Raw genomic sequence first — 21799 nt, 5'->3', positions numbered from 1 at the left:
ATGTAGTCAGGGGGGAAGCCCAGGATCTCAGAGCCTTCAAAGATCACCTCAGCCAACCCTGTCATTTAGAGCCAAAGGGGAAGGAAACCGCCCAAGGCTACCTGGTGTGTTGGCAGCTGAGACCAGTCCGAACCAGCACCCTTGCTCCCTTTCCTGAGCTTCTCCACAGTTGGACTGGAGGGCTGGGTCCCTGTGATGGTTCTAGGGCTTCAACTCCGTCCATCTCGCTGCAGCCCCGTGCGCTGTGAGCTGGGGATCTCCATTTCATGGGCAGAGAAATGAGGGCGCTCAGGGAGGAGACAAGCCTTGCCCAAGGTTGGGGATGAAGTGAGAGCAGGGCCTGGGTCCAGGCTCTTGGCCTCAAGCCCCACCTCCTGGCACCAGGCACCTCCTGTGTGCTGCGCTGTCTCTTCATGATGCTGCGGAAGGTAGAGGTATCCCTACGTTCCGCTGAGAGTGCTCGGGCTTGAGAAGTCCAATAGCTGGCTCAGGCTCATGGAGCAAACCAACAGGAAGGAGACCAGTGGCTGAACCTAGGTCCAGCTGGTCCCAAACCCTCGGCATCCTAGAAGCTGGAAGTGCTCGATTAGTGATTGCCTGCCTACTATCACTTCCACGTAGGTGTCGTGTGTCACTCTGTAGCAGGCCCATCAGCCCGTCTCAAGGCAAGCAGACCTGACATCCAGCAGACAGTATGTTCACCCTCGGCCTGAGGCCACTCTCTGGCCACGCAGCCCACTCTGTCCCTGAGCGTGGCAGGCCAGAGGGCCCAAAGAACGTGCCCCTCCTTCTCCCACCCACTGCCTTCACCCCGGCCCTGTGCCCCCGGGTCTTCTACACTGTGTCCCGGCGTCCCCAGCAGGACTGAGCCTCAATTGCCCACAGAGGTAATCTTCTTGATAACATGCCCTTGATGGGCTCCCTTTCCTTTTCTGTCTTATTTCCCACCCCTGCCTTGTGTTTCCACTTTTCCAAACAATATCTTGCACTCAAATCCTAGTCTCAGGGTCTGCTTGTGGGGTGACCCAAAGTGAGGCTGTCCTTACTCTATGAGCTCCCTGTGCCTCCATCAGGAAGCACCCAGCACAGTCTCACGGGCAGTGGGATCTACAGAGTTCCTGCCCATTGCTGCCCTGGTCCTCCTATTTTAGCCCCTCAAGATCCAGGGATTTGGAGCAAGGCCTCAAGGGCCATCTCTGCAGCTGAAGCGAGTTACCCAGCACACCCAGGCTTCGTCTGACGGTGCCTCATTCAGGGTGCACGCTGCACTCGTCTTCCTGGATGGTTAGCAGGGGAAGCCTGCTCAGACAATTAAAACACGTGGCATTTAAACGGAGCACAGGGCTTTGCTCTGACAGCAAACAAGGGAGGCCGCCATATGCGGAGGCTCAGCTGCCAAGGCCTTCACTTAGGAGGAGCTGAGCCTCAGCGCTCAGAGGAGAAAAGCGTGAGCTGAGAGCTCCCTCTGAGAAGTGTGGCACGTGGCCCTGCTGGGGAGGAGGGCAGCCTGGCCTTGTCTGTCTGCCATCCCGTCTGCCTCTCGCTCTGCTATGGTCCAAGATTCTTGGGGAGCACAGAGCATGGCATCATCTCTTACCTGCCCACAGAAGAGCCAGGAAGGAAAAGAAGGGAACTGAGAGGTTCCTATCGCCTACTCTGTGGCATGCCCCCCATATCCATTTTTTTCATCTAATCTGCATGAAACTCAGCAGGTCCAATTATTATTATTCTGTTATTCAAGGGGGGAAACTGAGTCTCAGGAAGATGATGCAACCTGCCCAAGGCAGTAAATGCAGTCAGCCTTCAAGCCCAGCTTTGTCTGACTCTACTCTCCGTTCTTTCCCTTCTCCCCCACCCCAATGGGGATACAATGCCAGCGAGGGGCATCAGGAATAAGGTGAGATAGGGATTCTTGGCTGAACCTTTTGGGAGGGTTTTAGTGTCTGCGCTCACCCCCAAGTACAGGAGTGCCTTTGGTCCAGCTCCCATGGCCCTCTGACCCCACCCATGTCTTTACTCCAGCTGTCCCCGGTCTACGATACTCCTCTCTTTTGTCCATCTTTACCCTCATGTGCTAGCTCCAGTCATCCAGGCAGCCTCCCTTGGCCCTTTCAGACCACTCTTGTTTTTCTCCCATCGACACGACCAGACCTAGGAGGCAGCAGCTGCTCCAGAGAAGAGCCCAGCCCTGTGAGCGGGGGGGGATGTGGTGCTGTGGTTCTTGGTCCTACATGTGACCCTGTGTGACCAGGAGCAGAGCTCTGCCTCCTTCTGGGTCTCAGTTTTTTCATCTGTAAACTGGGAAGAATAATATCTGTCTTGCCTAATTCCAGGCTGTTTTTAGCGTCAAGTTAGCAGATATTAGAATGTTTAAAATATTGTGAACATGTGGTACACTTGATGAGGACTCCCAGCACTAAGACTTCAAGATACGATTTGATTCATAGAGAGGCTCAGCACTCTGCCCTGTTTTGTGCTGGGCTGTCATACATTCACCAAATACTCATCGAGCACATATCAGATGCCAGTTCCTGCACTGAGGTGGGAGTAAAATGATGAAAATCCACGGTTTTCCCAACTCAGTCTAGTAGAGGACGCAGACATATATGAATGAATAAATAAGTGAATGAATGAATGAAGCATATAAAATGATCCTTCACTGAGGTGTTCAGTTATCGATACAGTAGCAGACTAATGAAACTTAATGTGACACTTTCTGTCCTACAGGTCTCACGAAGATACACAAAATAAAAATTGGTAATTGTACTATAAATTAGGTCAAATTTTGGAGTGGGGTAATTTTAGGGCTCTATCCTTTGAATATCCCCTTGCCCCAAACTGAAGGAAAAAACTTCACTTCCTGCACATCCTGTTCCCAAACCGAGGATGTGGTGAACAGGAAAACAAGAGCCCACCACGTTAGAGACGTGTCTTCTGAGCCAGCCAGCGACTGAGTCCTGCACCGCCCTCCCCCTCCCTGACCTTATGGTCTTCTCCTCTTCTTGTTGTTGGGTTTTTTTCCTAACATGATTTCAGAAGCAGCAGCTCTATGCATGTAGCACGATGGGAAGCAGAGGGAGGGCTGGCATCCAGGAACACTTAGACATTTCAGGAGAGGCCTTGTAAACAGGGACAGGACAGGAAGCGCTCTGGAAGTAGAGCATGCTGGGGCAAGGAGGGGTTTTTAGGCACCACTCTGGGAGAGGAGGAAGTACAAACTATATCTAATCCTGCAGTCAGAAAAATCTAGAAGCCATCCTGGACAAGAGCCAGTGTCAGGCTGGTAAAAGCACACTGTTGTGAAACCTCAGAAAAGAAACTAGGGCAGAGCAAGTCGACTTGCACTTAGGGTCTAAACTAGTGAGGGGTCAGCGATGCTTCCCTCTTAGGCTTCCTGTTTGCAAATGCTAGGTCCATGTAGACCAGAATGTATTCAAAGATGACAAAGCAAAACAAAATAAAATCTCTAAGGAAACAAAAAGATGAGACCATGAAGGGGTATTAAAGCAAAAGGAAAAGGAAAGATTGCCCTGAAGACTTGGAGAAAGAAATTTTGAAAAGAAATTCAAACTGTTTCAGAGGCCATCTGCTTGGAATCCTTCAATAGGTGTCAGAGGACTTGGCTTCTAAGAAGAGCAAGAAGTACAATGAGGAAAAGGCAGAGACACAGAAGGAGTTGACTGGACTGGGATGGTATGGCAAAGGAACACAAAATAAAATAGCAAATTAAAGTTCCCCTGAGAGTAAGAAAAGGACAGAATTGATACTGCAGGCAGCAGAATCAGTGATGAGGACTAATTTGAGTACATCTCAAAGAAGGCAGAGGAAAGTGTCAGCGATGAAAATGATGGGAAAGAAGGTGATAGATTCAGGAGACAAGAATGGAGTCTAAGAATGATCAATAGTTGGGAGAAGGGGGGGAGCGTGTAATAAAAATAAAAGTGACAAAAACATAATTGGGAAAAAAACGTAATTAACTAGAATAGAACAAAAGCAAAGCAAAACAATATCAACCTGAGTCAAAAACCCGAAAGAGATCAGTGATTTGGCAATATGCATGAAGATAAAAACCGTAAGTAGCAAGATCTTGGCAAAATAAACTTCAAGGATGAAGAAAATATCACACAGGAAGGAAAACAGGTTGACAGCTAAGCTTAGCATTTGACGTTAGAAAAGAAGAATCAAGTGTTGAGAAAGATGGCAAGGGGACTAAAAGCACCTGAGATTCTAAGCTGTATAAAGAGAAGTAAAAATGATTGCTTTGTTCTTAACCAACAATTAGAGAAATGTGAGGGTAACTGCGTCTGTCATATAGTTTAAGGCATGCATTAGATAATTAAATTAAAAGAGGATTTTTTTAACTTCTAAATTAATACAAAAGATATCAACAAAGAAAATATAGTTCACAGAAGGAGAGAAAACACCATTAAGAGCAAAATATACATAAAAGAGAAAGTGTAAAAGTGGATGACAGATGATTAAGGTCAAATGCACCAGATATGAAATTATGGTAAACAGTTTAAATTATTCTATGGGAGGGCAAAATTTCTCAAGCTGAAATGCAAATATTAAGTTATGTGCAAGTTATAAGAGATAATCGAATCAAAATAGCTAATGTCCACTGCATACTTGCCGTCCATATTGTGCTGTGCTAAGCATTTCTCAAGCATCATCTCATGCAGGCCACCCATCAACCACATGAGGCGGGGATACTGTTACCCCTGAGAAGCCTGCCCCAGGTGGAGCAGCTAACAGCAGAACTGGGATTTAAACCCAATCTGGTCTCAGAGCACAACATCTTAAACATCGCTATCTATTGAACCTCAGGCAAAATTACACAGTAAGGTAAAAAATTAAGCTTCCCAAATATTCCAGGCAAACTCAATTAAGAGAAAGAAGAGGTGACAATGTTAATAATAAAGCAGAATTTGAGGCAAGAACCATTACCAAGGAAGAGGTGGGTCACATTAAATTGATAAGAAGCAAAATCTGCATTGAAGACTTAACAGTCAGGAAGTTATTGCAACCAACAAAGTATCCAAATATTTAAAGCAACAAATATTTGAAAATCAAGGAGAAAGTGACAGAAATTGGAGCAGGAGCCTAGATATCATGCATAGACAGAGACAGTCAATTATGCCATTTCTATTTTCAGACATTCATACACAAGTGATTTTAAAAAGTGTATTTAAAAAGCAAGGAATGGGGGACGCGTGGGTGGCTCTGCAGTTTGGCGCCGGCCTTCAGCCCAGGGCCTGATCCCGGAGTCCCCGGATCAAGTCCCACGTCGGGCTCCCTGCATGGAGCCTGCTTCTCCCTCTGCCTGTGTCTTTGCCTCTCTCTCGTGTCTCATGAATAAATAAATAAAATCTTAAAAAAATGAAAAAAATAAAAAGCAAGAAATGATAAACATAAAATTAATGACCATAGTTAACTCTGAGAGTAAGCAAAGAGATAGGACATTGATAAATGTGAGTTAATGGTAATGTTCAAATTCTTGAGTTGCGTGGTGAATTCACAGGTGTTCATCAGATGATTATGATTTATAGTTTATATACATAACTGTATTATTTTATACTCATTAAATGTTAAAAATATAAAGAAAAATATTAAAACATAAATAAGCAAGAGATTTGAATAAAATAATCTATTAGATTGAGTCAATGATGTATGACAATTTTTTTTTACTCCACAAACAGAATAATTTGGTAAATTCCAAACAATATATAAATATGTATAATTTTCATTCTCTAACCATGTCTACCAAAACCAGAAATCGGTATTAATGTCTCAACAACAATAGAAACAGCTGCAACTAAATGCCACATGGAGATTAAAATCACCTTTATAAAAATGTTATGTCATAGGATAAAAAAAATATACAATTACAAAATATTTAGAAAACAACAAAAATAAAAATGAACAATTTATAAAACTAATGGAATGTTGCCAAAATTATGCTCAAAGAGAAATTCTTAAGCTCATATGCATCCTTAACTAAATAGGAAGGACTACGAAAAGTAAATAAGACTACAACTACATAATCTGGAAAGAGAACCAAAAAGAAACCTCTGAAAGCCAGTAGAAAAAAGTAATAAAGCTATAAATGAATAAATTAGCAAACAGAAAAATAATAAGTTTAATGAAGAAATCCAGAGCATTTTTTTCTTTTTACAAAAGCAGTAAGTATGATAAACCTCTGGAAACAAAATTAAGAAAAAAAGCGACCAACATAAACCATCAAAATAAAGAGGTTATAACAACAAAGGAGAATTTTTAAAAATGATAACAGACAAGGTTGTCAAGATAAGAGAGATAAGTTTTTGGATGTTATCAATATTGACTTTATTTTTTTTTCAATATTGACTTTAGAAGCAAAAATCCTGAGTAACCATAGAAGAAAATGAGAAATTATAAAAAGGCTCTTGGCTCAAGTGGTTTTATGTGTATTTCCCCCAAATATTTGAGGTTAGACAGTTCTTTAAATATCTCTTCTAACACATACGTAAAGATGGGAAGCTACTCAATTAAGATAACCATAAGATCAATATCAAAGCCATAAAAAAATGTTCTCTTGTGCTTATAAAAGCCAAAGTCCTAAATAAAATACTTGTAAATCAAATGTAGCAAGATCAAGAAGGTTCACATCAGGAATGCAAAGATGAGTTAATGAAGTGTACTAGTGATATCAGGTCAAATCAGAGAACTGATAGTCATTTGATAAAGTGAAAACACTCGATGACAGTTTTTTAAAAAAATGAGTGACCTAAAAATGGAAGGTACTTCCTCAACATGCTAAAGAATATCTATCTTAAAATGAGGTCCAGTTTCATAGTGAACAGCACAGGTATTCTCATAAAAATTAGGAATAAGACAAGTATCATTATTTCAAATATATATAAAACATAGTCAATGATATAAAAGATATGTCAATGTAGTGTGGTGAGAAATGTAATTCAGAATTATAAAGTTGGAAAGGAAGAGACAAATTATCATTGTTTGTAAATGATACGATTATTTAACTAGAAAGCCCTAAAATTACCAACTAAAAAACTCCCAAGCAAAATTGGTAGGCTTAATACAAATAAATACAAAATAAATTAGTGACTTTCCTAAATATCAACAGGAATTAAGATTAAAACTAAAATTTGAAAATATTCCAGTCACAGTAACAGCAAAAATATAAAATCTTAAGGAATAATTTTAACAAGAATTGTGTAGGGACTTGAGTGAAGAAAACTATAAAGCTTCACTGAAGGATGTAACAGGAGACTTGAATAAGTGAAAATACATGCCCTCTTTTTGTATAGGAAGCTGAATGGTATAAAAATGTTAATTTCCAAATGTATATTTCCTTTTTTTAAAAAAAGATTTTGTTTATTTATGAGAGACAGAGAGAGGCAGAGACACAGGCAGAGGGAGAAGCAGGCTCCATGCAGGGAGCCCAACGCGGGACTCGATCCTGGGTCTCTAGGATCACGCCCTGGACTGAAGGCGGCGCCAAACTATTGAGCCACCTGGGCTGCCCCAAATGTATATTTCCAACCCATTTTTTCCCCACTGTATAGACTTTATTCAAAATTAATCCTGAAAAAAATCATTCCGAAGTTGGAGGAGTAAATGGCAAGATTAAGGTGCTGTAAAAGAGGGAGATGCTTAGCCTCTCAGATGTTAACACGTATCATAAATCTACAGTCAGGGATGCCTTGGTTGCTCAGTGGTTGAGTGTCCGCCTTTGGCTCAGGTTGTGATCCCGGGGTCCCGGGATCAAGTCCCACGTCGGGCTCCCTGCATGGAGCCTGCTTCTCCCTCTGCCTGTATCTCTGCCTCTCTCTGTCTCTCATGAGTAAATAAATAAAATCTTAAAAAAAAAAGCAAGCTACAATCATAACATAAGGGCATTAATGGTGTAAAAAAACAAACAGACATTTCAAAATAGGGAAATAGATAACTTTAGACCAAATCGAACACACACACTCAAGCAGGATATGCTCTTACAGGCATCTACACCTAACTGCACATTATCACGCAAGTATATGGAGCTGCATGTGCACATGCGCACATGCATAAAACCTAATACACAGGCACATGTTAGTGTAATACAAGACAGGATACACCTAAATGCAAAAGAAGGAAGTGAAGCCACAGGGCCATATGAACTTTCAGCTGGACAGGGTCCCTCTGGGTTGGGTAGGGCTCCCCAAGTGTGTAAAGAGGTGGCCCATGGAGATGGAGGGCAATTTGAGGGCGGCTGTGACAGTTCCCGTCACACAATGCTCAACACATTACACGTCAAGGTGTATGGTGTCTGAATGGGGAAGGAAAGAAGGGGAAGAAAAGAAGATGGAGGGAAGAAGGATGGGAGGGAGGGAGGGAGGCGGGTGGGCAGACAGGGGAGGGAAAGGGAAGATCCATCCCGTGTGCACAGAGGGGCCCGGGCGGTAGGAGAGCAGGCCAGCCCCACGGCATCCAGGCCAGCACCCGTCACAAGGCCTTGGGACTTAAAGACGTTTGCTGAGGGCGCCGGGGTGGCTCAGTTGGTCAAGCACCCAACTCTTGGTTTTGGCTCAGGTCATGACCTCAGGTCCTGAGATGGAGCCGCCCACAGGGCTGCACGCTCAGCAGGGAGTCGGCTGGGATGTTCTCTCCCTCTGCCCTCCCCCTGCTCTCACACTCACACGCTCACTCTCTCGTAAAATAAATAATAAATCTTTAAAAATAATATACGCTTGCTGAATTAATTTGATGTCTATTTTCTCCATAACATGGAACATGACCTGAAATTAGATCAGACGTTTGCTGACTTGTTTCTCGTCCCTGTCCTCAACTAGAGCAGAGGCTCCTCGGGACAGGAATCCTGGGTATGTGTCACCCCAGGACGGGCGCGCCACGTAGGGGGTTCTCACGAAGCGTTTGTTGAGCCAGCGAAGGCAGGCTGCGGGCAGCCGCGGGGGGCTCGGCAAGGTGGCCGGCTGCTGCTGGAGCGGCCGCCACGGGGCAACAGTATATTCACCAGGGGAGGGTGGTTTGCAGGGGCACGTCGGTTTTATGGCTGTCCCCATTCTCCAAAGCAGGGACACCGTCTTCCCAGAGATGAGAGGCGCCTCTCAAGGGAGTCACAGGCATGGATGGAAATAGCCCAAGTGAGGAGACGCCTGGATGGGACCCACCGGATCTGAGGTGTGATGGCTTAAGGTTGAGGGAAAAGGGTACACGCTTCATTTTCCTGACTTGCTCAGGTGGCGGCTGGCAGTCCACAGCCACGGACAGAGCTCAAAGCAGGCGGCCTCCCTGGGGCGAGGGCCTTCCAGACTCCAGGAGCAATCACGCCGAGGGGGGCTGTGTCTGTGGGGCTGCAGTCCCTGAGGGAGGAGCCCCCTTCCCCGCGAAGCCCTCCTGGACCCCCACTTCAATCCAGGAAAACTGTAAGCTCCTTGAAGGGAGGGCCTCGGATTCCCTTTGCATCCTCCACCTCACACAGGGCTGGGCACTCACATTCAGACCAGGCCTGTCTCTGATGCCACCGCCTCGGCCTCCACGAACCCCCAGCCTCACTCACGCACTCACTGCTGCGGCAGGGGGGCTTCCGTCCCAACTCAGGACCAGGCAGCCTGTCAGTGTCTTCATGGCCTACAACCACTGCGTCCCTCACATTATGGGGTTAACATATCTAAAACGACATCTGGAGGAAGGAGGTGGCATTTTTTTTTCTATTGCGGAGGACAAGATGCCAGAGAAATCTCATTACAACAAATCAAATGAGAGGGACAAAGAGATTTGCATATTCATCCCATCCTATGGCTCAGGGACAGCAGACTCCTGTTCCTGTGACAGATCAGAACGCAACGTGGAGATCAGACATGGACACATGGTAGAGGCTGGGAGGGTGTGTGTGCAAGGAGGGAGGGAGGAGGGATGGAGGGAGGGAGGAAGGGGGAAGGGAGAAGAGGAGGGAGGGGAGAGGGGGAATGGAGGGAGGGAGAGGGAGGGGAGAAGCACGGAGGGGAGGGGGAGGGAGGAAGGGACGGGGGAGGGGGAAGGGATGGGGGAGGAGGGAGGGAGGGAGGGGAGAGGGGAGAACCAGGGAGGGGAGAGGGGGAGGGAGTGGGGAGGAAGGGGAAGGGGGAGGAGGGAGTGAGGAAAGAGGGAGGGGAGAGGGGGAGAGAGGGAGGAGGGAGGCCTGGGTCCCTGCGCCCTGGGTCCCGGTGGGCAGCAGCACCGCCTCAGGTCCCCCGCCGCCTCCTGCGGCTCGTGGGCGCACCCCACGCCCGGGGAGCCCGCTGGGGCCCGTTGCCCCGCCAGCTGCGGCTCAGGGAGTGGGAGTTCCGCGGTCCCTCGGGCCGATGCGGCCGCAGCTCCGCACACGCACCGGGGAGGAAAGCAGGAGGCGAGAAGGCCCCGTTTGCCTGCCCACCTGCGCCCCGGACCCCGCCAGGAGGTCACAGCTTCGTCATCGAAGGCTTCCCAGGGACCCCACGACGTGGGCCAGGGAGCCGATCTCAGGGCCGTTTGGTTCAGAAACCCAGTCTTTGTGCTCGGCCCCGGCTCGGGTTGGCGCCGTGTCTGTGGCCACGGAGCCCTGGGCCTGGCGGGGACGTGCCAGTTCCCTCAGCGTCACACCGGGCACCCTGGCCCCGGGAGCTCCCGCCAGATGCAGGCACCTGGGCTGGCCCCGCTCTCCGTGAGCCTGTTCCCGCCGCCCGACGGGTGCCCTCGGGGCCCCTCACCGTCGCGGCCCCTGCCTGGGTGACGGCCGCTCCTCACCTCGGCCCTGGCTCTCCGAACAGCCTCTGTCCGGCCCTGACGTGGCCACTGTCCTCTTCCGCACACGGCCAGGTGGCGAGCCCCGGCGGCCCGTGCAATGCGTGCAGGGGAGGCGAAGGCGAGGTGGCGTAGGCCAGGTCCGCAGGAGCCCCGCCGTGACCCCACGGCCCCGCTCACTGCCTGTCCACACCTCACCGCTCCGTGCCTCTTTTCCTCCTGGAGTCCGGGGCCCAGGCGTGGGAAGCCTTTCCCAGAGCCGCCGAAGGTGCACGCACGAAGGCCTGACCCTCTGCCCGCCCCCCACACGGCGGCGGTCCGGTCCCTGAGGCAGCCACGGCTCCGGCCCCGCCTCACCCCGCGCACCTCCCCACGCCCGGTCCTGCCCCACACCAGGCGTCCCTGGCCCCCTGCTCTGCTGGGACGCGCCCGGCCTCAGAGCCTCTGCACGCGCAGATCCCTGGGCCTGGAATGCAATGCGGTCTCCAAGCGGCCACCTGGGCTGGTTCTCGCCCCATTGGGTCTCTGCTCAAATGCCATTTTCTCACAGGACGGCCCCGACCCCCTAAACGGCACCTTCGCCCCAGGTCTCCGGCCCCAGCACACTCTTGCAGAGCGCTGACCGCTGCCTGCCGTTGCCCGATTGTCCTTCTGCCTGTCGCCCTCCCCAGGGACACAGCCCGCGAGGACTCCTTCAGACCCCAGCATCACACAGGCCGCGGTACTGCAGCCACCCCATAGATCCGGCGAAACGAATGGACGCGGCCGGAATGCACGGAGGATGCCGCGGGGCCGGAGCCAAGTGAGCGTGGCCGAGGTCCCAACCTCTGAGCCCGCGAGTCCTCCCTGAGTGCAGGTCCTCCAGCGCGGGGAAGCACCACGGGGCCTTGATCCAAGGTGGCCCAGAGGGTCGGCCTCAGCCATCTGGAACACTCGCTGAGGGGGCACCGTTAAGTCCTCTGGTTGCATCGCCGGGGGTCCTTGAGTGACGTAGCCCAGCTGGGGGGCCAGTCGCCTGCTCCCGGCGCCCGATCCCGCCCCGACTCGCCGAAGGCTTAGCTCCCGGCCCAGCAAGAAGGGCTTAATCAGCACCGGGCAGGTGGGGCATCTCGAGCTCAGCCCCCAGGGCCACTCCGCGACACCGAGGGACACCGAGGGCGAGCATGTCCGCGGTGGCTCTGCACAGCCCTCGGGCCAATCAGCACCCGCCTCGGGCACCAGCTTCCAGAAAGCACTGCTGGGGCTGCTGCTGGGCATCCCGAGTGCCACCAAAACAGCGTCTTAAATAGTCTCAGGTGACAGAGACTCAGCATCCGGGCAGATAGCCTGGTGCCCGGCGTGCTTCTCGTGGGCGTCCCCAAGCTCCGCGGGTCGGGATTTGGGCCTGTCCCCGCAGCTGCCCAGGGCGACGTCAGAGGGGCCGGCCGTGTGTGGCAGGGGACGCCCAGCTGGGGTCACGGGAGGGCCTCGGACCCTTCCTTGTCCCATCGAGGGTGCGATCTGTCCTACTTTGATTGGCGTCATTCTCTGGCTTCTAGAAGTACTTTGTGAGTCTGAGCGTGACGTTGCAGGAGAGGGCAGGGCAGGGGGCGAAGGCGCGCGGGGGACGAGTCCCTGCGCAGTCAGCGTTTCCTGCTTGTCCAACCTGGTCACCTGGCAGCGCCACTGCCTCTCAGGTGTGGAAGCCGAGGCTCAGAGGCGAAGGGACCTGCCCAAGGCAACACAGGACTTTCCAGGGATCCGGCTGATGGTCGCGCACCTGCTGGAAGGTTGCCTCCGGGGGCAATCGGCCCGCCCTATAGCGCCCACCCAGGTGTCTCTCCGCGAGGCGCCCACAGCACCCAGGGGCAGCGGTGGCCCCACTGAAGGCGTGCCCGGGGGCGCGGGCGTCCCGAGGCTGCCCTGAGCTCGGGGCTGCGGGAGCCACCCAGGTGACAGGCGGACAGGGCCTGAGAGCCCGCAGCGTGGGACAGGGGGCGCGGCCCCTGTGGAGACCCAGGCGCGGGAGTGATGTGGAGAGTGACCCAGGCCGGTCCCAGAGGACAGGCGCGTGCTACCAAGGGACGCTTCCCCTGCCTCTGCTGGGCCTCCGACGGGCACCAGGCTGGGTGGCTGCGTCCCGGGAGGCTGGGCCGTGGGGAGGGCCGCGCCCAGGGGCTGAGCCCACCTGCTCCCCCACTCAGGGCCAGCCCCTCCCCAGCGCCGGGGCCTCTGAGAGGCAGCCTGCCTCAGCGGGGACACAGAGAGCACGACTGTCCCCGCCGGCTGCCGCCCTCTGCTCCCCGACGCCCGCAGCCCAGCATCCCCTGCAAACCCAGGCCCCGAGGCGGGCAGGGCCAGGTGGGAAGCCGTCGGGCGGGGGTCGGGACCTTGAGTGAGGCCAGGAGGGCTGTGCCCGGGAGAAGGGGAAGGTGGCCTCGAGTCGCCTGCCGGCAAGGGCCAGCTAGGCCCCGTCGCCCTCTTGTCGACCTGCTGAGGGGGCTCAGGGAAGCGCCTCTGCCCTCCGGCCTTGGGTCTGTCACTAGACCGAGGGAAGGACTCAGTGACAGCTGCTGGCTGTCGCTGACTGCGGGAGCGGCCTGCCTGCCGGGCTGTCCTCGCTCTCCTGTCCTTCCACAGGGTTCCGCGAAGGGTCCTGGGCGAGGCTCTGAGTGAGGCTCCTGGCGGCAAAGACACGTAGGAACACCACCGGCTCAGGAGCGGTTGCATAGGTTGTTTAGCGAGGAAAACACGAGGGAGGGAGGAGCACGCCTGTCGGGTTGTGGCGTGTCTGGAGCAGGTAACGCCACCGGCCATGGCCCCGAGGAGACCCAGGAAGGCACACCCTGGCCCAGCACTTGTTCAGACGATGACACTGCTTGTTCTCAACTTGGGGCCCCTCCACCCCGCGTCTTCTGCATCGCACCTCACTGCTCTTGAGGCTGAGCATCAGCTGCCACCGCGGCCCCGGTGCTTGCCACCTGCCAGCCAGCACCCCACAGCTTCGCACGACCAACCCACTGATCCCTGGGCGCTCCGCGGACTCGGCCCTCCTGCTGTCCTGCTCCTGGAGGCGCCCCCGGGCCGCAGCACTACGCAGCGGGGCGAGTGGCTTCCCTGCACGGGGGGCAGGCGAGCAACAGCAGGAGTGTGCAGAGGGTCTACCCCAGGTGCTCCCCAGGGACTACCCAGGGGCTCCCCAGGTGCCACCCGGGTGTTACCCAGGTGCTACCTGAGGTGCTACCCAAGGGGCTGCTCCAGGTGCTACCCGAGGTGATGCCCCAGGTGATACCCCAGGTGATACCCCAGGGGCTACCCCACGTGATACCCGAGGTGCTACCTAGGTGCTACCCCAGGGGCTACCCCAGGTGCCACCCCAGGGGCTACCCCAGGTGATACCTGAGGTGCTACCCAGGTGCCACCTCAGGTGATACCCGAGGTGCTACCCAGGTGCCACCCCAGGGGCTACCCCAGGTGCTACCCAGGTGCCACCCCAGGGGCTACCCAGGTGCTACCCGAGGTGCTACCCAGGTGCTACCCCAGGGGCTACCCCAGGTGATATCCGGAGGTGCTGCCCAGGTGCCACCCCAGGTGATACCTGAGGTGCTACCCAGGTGCCACCCCAGGGGCTACCCCAGGTGACACCCGAGGTGCTACCCAGGTGCCACCCCAGGTGATACCTCGGTGTTATCTGAGGTGTTACCCCTGGTGCTACCTGAGGTGATAACCCCAAGTGATACCTCAGGTGATACCCCAGGTGATGCCCCAGGTGCTACCCGAGGTGATACCCCAGGTCATACCCTGAGGTGATATCCCGGGTGATACCCTGAGGCGCTACCCTGGGGGGCAAGTGCTCCAGCTGACCCCTGGACCTGGTGTGGCACCTGCTCCCCGGTGCCCCCAGCCCCCAAACCAATGCGCCTTTGCCCGAGGCTGTGCAGCCCTCTGTCCCTGGCCCCCTCTCCGGCCCCTCCTTGCCCTCGTGTCCACACAACCTCTGAGCCCGTTTCCTCTTGCCCGGATTCCTGAAGCCACCTCCCGACCACCTCCCCGCCTCAAGTACATCCTTTCCCGGGCCTCCCCACTGAAGCCAGAGTGAACTTCCTGCACGCACAGTGGACGGCATGCCCCCTGGCGGAACCCTTCTGTGGTCCCCAAGCCTTTGGGACGTGGCCCCTGCCGTGTTGCCCAGCCTCACCTTCCCAACCGTCTCCACGGCCCCCTGCCCCCAGCCCTCTTGCTCCAGCTCAGCCTCTGCTTGTGCTGCACCTCAGCTGGGGCTTTCTGTCCCCTCTTCTCTCCGAGTCCTAAGGGCTCCTGTCCACCTCCAGCTGCCTTCTCCCCGGAAGGCGATCCCCCTTCTCTGCGATTCTAGCTGCAGCTTGCACACGCTCCGTACGCTCCGTGCGCGGTCCTCCTGCGTCCATTCACAGAGCTGTGCTGAGCACGCGCCAGGCCCTGCGACGGTCACAGGGTGCCCGGCATCGCCCCCGGTCGCCCCCTGCCCTGGGAGGCGAGGATGGCCCTCGGCCCCGCGACAGTCACACGGTGCCCAGCATCACCCCCAGTCACCCCCTACCCTGGGAGGCGAGGACGGCCCTCGGGACCCGGCCTGTCCCTGACAGTCTGGTCCTGCTGTTTGCTGCTCTCTGTCCCCATGTAAGACCCTGAGCACACGTTTTGCCCTGCCTGGGACTCAGTTTCCTCCTTAGCAACATGAGGTCCCAACTCCTATACCTGGCGGGGTCATGAGTCATTAACAGCAGCGGTTGTCACAGAACTAGGAATGACAGTAACACAGAGCACTAAATACAGGCTGACTGTTCGAGTGCTTTCTATTTAGCACCCCGCCACGCTGCCGGGCCGGGCGGGGAGGCTGCGGGACTGGCTCAGACTGGCCGGGCCCAGGAAGCACCTGACGCCGCTGGCCTCGCGGGGACTGTCCCGCCGGCGGGAAGGAGGCGTGGGGGACGGGGTATGCGGAGCACGTCTGGGGCCGGCGAGCAGACGAGCCTGGCTGGAGCTCGGGGCCCGTGTTTAATAAAAGATTAATGTAATTGTCAAACCGACCTTGTCAGCGTCTGCTCAATCCAATTACGTGGCCTCGGCCCCACGAATGGGGTTAAAACCGACGTGCGTGTGAGCGACGCCGGGCCGGCAGCTCTGGGGAGACGGGCTTCCTGGGAAAGCCCAGGGGACGTGCTGGCTGCAGGGGGCCTGGCGGCCTTGGCGTCCCCCGGGACTGCGGGCCACTTGCGGGGCACAGCGGCCCCTTCCTCTGGAGAAGGCGCAGCGGCGCATCCGCGCTCCACGGATGGGGGTGCTCGGCACGGGGCGTGGAAGGGAGACAGTCGCCGTCCTTGAGAAGTCCTTGGACTGGCAAGTGGGAAAGACACAGGAGCAAATGGAATGGGGAAACATTCGGGAAGGTTCCTGGGAAGACAGCCCCGCAGTGAGCAGTGGCGGGAGCTGACCCAGAGGAGGAGGCGGCGAGTCCCCTCCCGACTCCCTCGGGGCAGCCGGGCTTCAGGCAGGCCGGCAGGGAGGAAGTTCTGTAAGGTGCCGGGCAGGGCTCCGGACTCCGAACAGGAGCAGGGAGCTGGCTCACAGTGGAAAGGGGGGGGGGGCGGGCCAGGGCAGCTGGGGCCCTTGGGTGCCCGGGGGGGCGTGGGGAGCCTCCTGGAGGGCAGTTTTCTAAGGCAAGAGCCGCAGCAGCGCCCAGTGTGGAGGGAAGCCCAGCCCTCGGCCAGCGTCTGGGTGGAGCGCACGATCTGGGGCATCAGCCGGGCCTCCCTGCCTCCAGGCCCGAGGAAGCCCCTGGGGAGGAGGCGGGGCACAGGGTCCCTGGGGCCCTGCCTGCCGCTCCCTCCCACTCGGCTGTGCCATTTCCTGCTTCCTCCCTGAGCAGCCCCTCTCCCTTCACCACTAGGGCCTCACGGGGACACTGTGGGACACCGTGGGACACAGCGTCCTGGTTCCCATTTTAGTGGGTGAAGCTGACATGAGGAGGGACCAAATGCTGCCGTCCGAGTCTGGTTCCTAATGGAGATGAGACTCAGGCCTACTCCTTCAGAACGACAGTCCTCAGCTCGTTTTTGGGCGGGTGAGTGGCCCTCACCAGGGCTACCGCCTGTCTTGACTTCAAAAGGCAACCCTGGGCAGCCTGGGTGGCGCAGCGGTTTAGCGCCGCCTTCAGCCCAGCGTGTGATCCTGGAGACCCAGGATCGAGTCCCACATCGGGCTCCCTGCATGGAGCCTGCTTCTCCCTCTGCCTGTGTCTCTGCCTCTCTCTCTCTCTCTCTCTCTGTGTCTCTCATGAATAAATAAATAAATAAATAAAAATCTTTTAAAAACAAAACCAAAAAACCCCAAAAGGCAATCCTGCCAACTGCTTATCTGGGGCTTGGCGGGGCCCCGAACAGGAGGCCCAGATTTGGATGCTGCTGTCCCACAGTGGGATTCGTCACCAGCCAAGAATTCCGATTGGACAAGTGTCTGTCTGTAGCCCTGCCTCAGTGTCCCTGGGGGACAAACCCCTGTCCCCGCCCAGTGAACCACAGCACTGCGGCCCTACTCAGCCAAACCAGGAGTGGGGCTGTCGTCACCCAGTCGGCTCTTCTCCCGTCGGTCTAATCAGCAGGTCACAGTGTCCTCACCCCGAACACACACTTGTATCTTGCTCTGCCCGCCCTCCACGCCCCAGGCCCTGCGTGCCTCTGCCCCCGCTTCCTGCCAGCCTCCCCTGTCACTGCCCACGGTCCCGCCACGGCCGCCGCCGCCCTGATGCCGCCCTGATGCACGAGTCTGACCGTGTCCCTCCAGCCTCCTCTCCATCCCCGTGGCCACGCCAGGGCAACGTCCCACAGCCTGCGGCCGGGTCCCTCGGCGGGTCCCTCGCGGGTCCCCATGCCCACCCCCACTCCCACCCCCAACCTCCTGGGGTGCCGAGGAAGCACTGAGCCTTCCGGGGCTTCGGGCATTCGCTCACTCATCTGTTTATGCAACTTTTGAGCCCCTTTTGTCTGCTCCACCCTCCCCTGGTCATTGTGCCCTAAAACGTGCTCACGGCTCTTGGGGGAAGGACAACAGTCAAGCACCTGTTGGGACTGACAGAAATGCCACGGAAGCAGAGCCCTGGACGGTGCGCCCCGGGGCGGGCGGGGGAGGGGGGGACGGGCCTGCAGGCTCCTCCGGGGCCTCGCTGGACAGATAGAGGCTCTCCAGAGGGAGCTGTGGGCAGAGAACGCGGGGGGCAGCTGTGCAGAACTGGGGGGCTGCAGTGGGGGTGGGGGCTTAAGGCCACAGGCCTTCCCCCGCCGCCTTCCCTCTGCTGGTCGCGCCTGCGCCCTCCTTGGGCCCTGAGAGTCACTCCTGAAGCTCACTGTCACCTGAGAAGGGGCCACGCGGTCACCCCCTCTGGACACTCCAGGAAAACCAACTAGTCCTCCTCCTGCGTCCCTGCCAACCCCCGGCCCACGCCGATCCCAGCTGTCACGCGAAGCGTCCCGGGTTCCCGTCGCTGCCCGTCCCCTGCTCCGTCCACCACCCATCCACTCACGTCTCCAACAGACCCCGCTGCAGCCGCCCCCGGGGGCCACCTGGGCCGTGCCTTCAGGTACGTGTGTCACCTCCTGGGCCCTGGTCCAGCTCCTTGGAGGCGCCCACCTCCTTGCCCCCCGCCAGCGCGGCACCGGCCCAGAGTGGCTTTGGGTGAGTATTTGCTGAGTGAATAAACATTTGAGATCATTTTATTGAAATACTTCAGAGTAAATTTGGAGACAGGCATTCCTCTACTCAAGAGTAATTTAATAACCACAAATGTCTTTAACACAGTGGGGAGGCAAAAAAGGAGGTGTGCGCGTTCCGTTATTGCTGCTGTTAAAATAAATGGCATTTTTAATAAAGTGTCCCCATCCAGCATACAGAATGTGGCCACATGATGAAATAAATAAATATACGGTGAAATTATGCATTGCAAAGCAGACTTTTTCTGGTCTTTTGGTTATTAAATTTAATCACTTTTGAGCTGCGCCTCTCCTCTTTTTCCTAGAGGCAGGTACGCTTTTGATTAAAATGTGGGCCCCAGAGCACTTTCACAAGGGAAGGCTGAGTACGTCCCCAGAGGACCCGCAGCAGAGCGAGCAAGCGGGATGACGAGGCCAAGGAAACAGCCACAACGTGCTTCTCGCTTGATGGACGTGTTTATCCCCAGACAGAGTGCGCGGCAGTTGCAGGGCGTATGGAAATCTTGCAATTAAGGCAAAGTCTAATTAGAGGCTGCATATTCAAAATACAAAGGGAGCCCCGAGCGGCAGCCTCTCGGGTCGGCTCTGCATCCTGATTCCCCAGCGCAGCCCCTGCCTGAGCCGCCCGGCCACTGAATTACCAGGAGGGGATCTGAACCTCGTTGCCCAACGTGGATTCCCTGGGGCAGCCCCGGTTCACGGTCGGTGGAGACGCGTCCGCCCACAGAGAGCGGCACAGCTTTAGGAAGCGCCTGGATTCGCATCCCTACCGCGCCAGCCCCGGCACCATCATCCCCGTGGGAGTGTGACAGGCCTCCCTGAGGGCCATCGAGGCCTCAGCGAGGGCTTGGCGGGACTTCCGTTCAGGAGGTGAACCCTGCGTGGGGCCAGGGTGGATAGCCCAGTGGGGGGCCTCCTACCACCACGGCGCCCTTTGCACCCACAGGACCCACGGGCTTTTCTCTCCGCCAGGTGCCGGACCCTGCACCGAGCAATCCATCCCGCGTGCCCACAGACATGAAAGTCCAAAACAGGCTATTTCCCCTCAAACCAAACAGTCCTGGGGAGCAGAGGGGTCCAGGGCCAGCAATGGTTCCTGAGCTTGGACCAGGGTCAAGAGATCAATTCGAAACTGTCTTTGCCCCCAAGAGAGTCACAGACCGGGGGCGCTGGGTGGCTGAGTCGGTTGTGCGTCTGCCCTGGCTCAGGTCATGATCCCCGGGTCCTGGGATCAAGTCCCACATCGGGCTCCCTGCTCAGCTCCTCCCTCTGCCTCTGTTGCTCCCCCTGCTTGTGCTCCCCTCGTTCTCACTCTGTCAAATAAATAAATAAAAAATTTTAAAAAAAAGGAAGTCACAAACTAGCCAGGAAAAGAGCAAGGCATCAACTCATATTCCTACGACACTTTCCAGTTAAAAGTACCTCGTTATTCCTGCCGAGAGCCTGTGCGGGGGCCTCCCTGGGTCCCCTGGGTGCCCAAGCCCCAGGCCCGGGTCTGCACTTGGGGCACACGGAAGCTGAGAAGGGTGTCACAGATGCCACCCATTTCTTCAGATGTCTCTTTGGTCTTGTGTGAAGCAGGACCACAGTGCGGATGCCCCTTTCGTCCCCGCTCTCCCCACCCGGAGCCGCAAGGCCCCAGAGCCCGGCGTCCTCACTGGCCGCGCTGCCCCGTGGCCCCACCAGCCTGTGGCAGCGTCTGCCTGCTGGTCACGTCCATGTCCGTGGACGCAAACTCCAAGCTCCCTTCCACCGCCTGCCCTTCTGACTCCACATCGTGCCTTGGGGATCTGCTTAGGCGTCTACACGCAGCTCTGGGAAGAAAGTGAGTGCTCCCATGGCCACCGCGCTGCGGGACGGCGGCTTCGTCCTCCTGCGTCCCCGCTGTGCGCAGGGGAAGCTTGAGCGGTGCCCCCCCCCCACCCCGACGTGGCCACACCCCGACAGGGGGACATGGAACCTCCACTAACTCGGGCCCTAGAGCGGGTCTGGCACCCCCCGGCTCTCCGTGTGGTTACTAGAAGCTCCTGAGGCCATGATGAAAGAACAGTGCACTTGGTCTCAGAAGGACCTGGATCTGAATCTTGACACTGTCACTTATTAGCTGTGTGACAATGTGCAAAAAACCTAACCTCTCTGGGCTGCAGCGTCCTCCTAAGGAGAAGACAAGAGTAACACCAGTTCTGAACTATTCTTGTGATGATCTGGATGTGTAGTCTTCAGTGTGATCCTGACCGACACAAGGAGCTGATGGGAAGATGTCCTGACCTTTGGCAGGGGAAGGCTGTGGGGCGGCATCCCCCGCTCTCGTGGCTCCCTTCTCACTCTCAGTCTTAGATGGACGGATACAGGTGTGGTCTGTATGCCCTGGACCACTACTCAGCATCAAAAAGAATGAAATCTTGCCATTTGCAACGATGTGGATGGAGCTAGAGTGTATTATGCTGAGTGAAATAAGTCAGTCAGAGAAAGACAAATATATGATTTCACTCATATGTGGAATTTTTTTTCATATGTGGAATTTAAGAAAGAAAACAGATGAGCATATAGGAAGGGGGAAAAGAAAAAAAGGAGAGAGGGAAACAAGCCATAAGAGACTCTTAACAACAGAGAACAAAGTGAAGGTTGATCGAAGCATGTGGGTGGGGGGGATGGACTAGAAGGTGATGGGTATTAAGGAGAGCACTCGTTGTGATGAGCACTGGGTGTCATATGTGAGGAATCACTGAATTCTACTCCAGAAACCAATACTGCACTGTACGTTAACTACCTAAAATTTAAATTTAAAAAAGTGACCAAACCTCCCCAAACCCCAAAAGCTCAGTCGTAAGGTCAAAAGAAAAAGAAAGAAAAGAAGCTACCTGATAATCGTAGTTTAAAACCCAGGAGAGGGACGCCTGGGTGGCTCAGTGGTTGAGCGTCTGCCTTTGGCTCAGGGCGTGATCGCGGTCCGGGGTTCGAGTCCCCTCAGGGACCCTGCTTCTCCCTCTGCCTGTGTCTCTGCCTCTATCTATGTGTGTGTCTCTCATGAATAAATAAATAAAATCTTTAAAAATAAAATAATAAAATAAAATAAAATAAAATAAAATAAAATAAAATAAAACCCAGGAGAGCCCAACCCACCTTCCAATCTGGCCATAGTCTCCACTCCATCTGTGCCTTTACTGGGTCAGGCTGAATCTCAGGTCCTCCCTGAGGGGCAGCCCCAGCCTGCAAGGCCCCACCTACCTTCCCCCCACCCCCAGGAAGGCAGCACCAGCCTGGCCTACAAAGGGTTAAATCTCTTCTTCCCCCAGACATTAGAGCCAATGAGG

General features: G+C 54.9%; 1 protein-coding gene and 1 long non-coding RNA gene across 14 annotated transcripts in view; one reads left to right on the top strand and one right to left on the bottom strand.

The window, feature by feature from the left end:
• Positions 1–21799, bottom strand: part of LOC144281984 (BEN domain-containing protein 5) — a 1369676-nt gene that overhangs the window by 157487 nt on the left and 1190390 nt on the right. The window lies entirely within an intron of this gene.
• Positions 9739–15805, top strand: LOC144281982 (uncharacterized). Its single transcript, XR_013350355.1, has 2 exons — positions 9739–9871; positions 11433–15805. It is a non-coding gene; the product is annotated as an uncharacterized LOC144281982 (long non-coding RNA).

This window comes from Canis aureus, chromosome 13 (assembly GCF_053574225.1).
Source record: "Canis aureus isolate CA01 chromosome 13, VMU_Caureus_v.1.0, whole genome shotgun sequence".
Classification (NCBI taxonomy): domain Eukaryota; kingdom Metazoa; phylum Chordata; class Mammalia; order Carnivora; family Canidae; genus Canis; species Canis aureus.
This window is presented reverse-complemented; position numbering and strand designations above follow the sequence as displayed.